The sequence below is a fragment of the Ailuropoda melanoleuca genome, unplaced genomic scaffold, assembly GCF_002007445.2.
Source record: "Ailuropoda melanoleuca isolate Jingjing unplaced genomic scaffold, ASM200744v2 unplaced-scaffold6466, whole genome shotgun sequence".
Taxonomy (NCBI): domain Eukaryota; kingdom Metazoa; phylum Chordata; class Mammalia; order Carnivora; family Ursidae; genus Ailuropoda; species Ailuropoda melanoleuca.
Genome location: NW_023239014.1, coordinates 636 through 2,151, shown reverse-complemented (window position 1 = coordinate 2,151; position 1,516 = coordinate 636). Strand labels below are relative to the sequence as shown.

At 46.6% G+C, this 1,516-nt stretch overlaps 1 long non-coding RNA gene across 1 annotated transcript; it reads left to right on the top strand.

Moving 5' to 3' along the window:
* Positions 1-258: 258 nt before the first annotated feature.
* On the top strand, positions 259-1,315 carry LOC117800140. The gene is made up of 3 exons (XR_004623064.1): positions 259-398; positions 474-594; positions 986-1,315. It is a non-coding gene; the product is annotated as an uncharacterized LOC117800140 (long non-coding RNA).
* Positions 1,316-1,516: the final 201 nt, after the last annotated feature.

Here is a 1,516-nt window from a genome sequence, read left to right as displayed (position 1 = left end):
ACAACTTAGATAAGTTTCTCAGTCTGATCATGTGTCAGGTTTCAGTTTGGTCAGTATCTCTTACTCATAGTGTATAAACTATTTCTCTATTCCTCCACTCAGCTAACATTTCCCCATTTTTCACACAATTTATTTTACATATACCCAGAGTTTAAAGAAAAAGTATTTTTAAATGCAAAAAGGCAACTCCTCCATTATCCCCAACACACACACACGCACACACACACAGTTACACACACACACATGCAAACACCCTACAGTGTGCGGAAGGTGCCCTAAACCACAAGTAGGTGGAGCTTCCCACTACAAAGTTGAATGACAGTGCTTAGGAGTCGCTGCTGTCAAATCTATATCATGACACTGGTGGGTTAAAGGAACAAGTTAGCTTCAAGCTCAAGGTATGACGCATGGCACTATTTAAAGGGACTTGACATCAAGGAGTGTCCANGGAACAAGTTAGCTTCAAGCTCAAGGTATGACGCATGGCACTATTTAAAGGGACTTGACATCAAGGAGTGTCTGTACAACAAGAGTCAAGAACCATGCAGACACAAATGGGAATCTTGCTGGGCCTCCTGTGGATACAGATTTGCTGTGAGTTAAGAACATCCAGCGGGAACCTGAAGACATTTCACAACTGAATTTGGGAAGAGACAAGGGCGGGAAGGAGAAGTGGAGAAAGAGAGAGAACACCAGTCTCTTGGGCTATGTCCTCTACCATGACGATGGAAGCTAGGGAGAGTTTTCCTACCCTTGGAAACAGCTAGTCATTTTGCAGTGACCGTCACCTATGCCTANTTTCACAACTGAATTTGGGAAGAGACAAGGGCGGGAAGGAGAAGTGGAGAAAGAGAGAGAACACCAGTCTCTTGGGCTATGTCCTCTACCATGACGATGGAAGCTAGGGAGAGTTTTCCTACACTTGGAAACAGCTAGTCATTTTGCAGTGACCGTCACCCATGCCTATTTTTCTCTTTCTCAACAGGGGTAAGAGCACAGATGAAGGTGGAGCAGAGTCCTAAGGTCCTGACCCTCCAAGAGGGCAGAAATGCCTCAATGATGTGCAATTGTTCTAGCTCCATGACCAGTGTGCAGTGGTTCCAACAAAGCCGTGAAGGACGCCTCACATCCTTGGCGTACATCGCTTCTGGAACGCAGCAAAAAGGAAGGCTGATTTTCACAGTCAATACCAAGGAACGTAACAGCCACCTGTACATCACAGACTCCCAGCCTGGGGACTCATTCACTTATTTCTGCGCTGTGGAGGCACAGTGCTCTCCAGACACCTGCAGCCTGCACATGAAGCCATAGCTCACCCAGCCCACGGGGTAGGAGCAAGGGCCCAATACGATTCGAATTGCACGTCCATTGCCTTGCATCTCCTGATCCATGCAGAAAGCATTTCTAAATGCACCACAACTCAACACCACGGGGCAGGCACCGGCATGGTTCATCCTGAGATCTCTGTGGCCCTTGTGTTACTAGGTAAATACTACAGATTGATCATCAGATATGA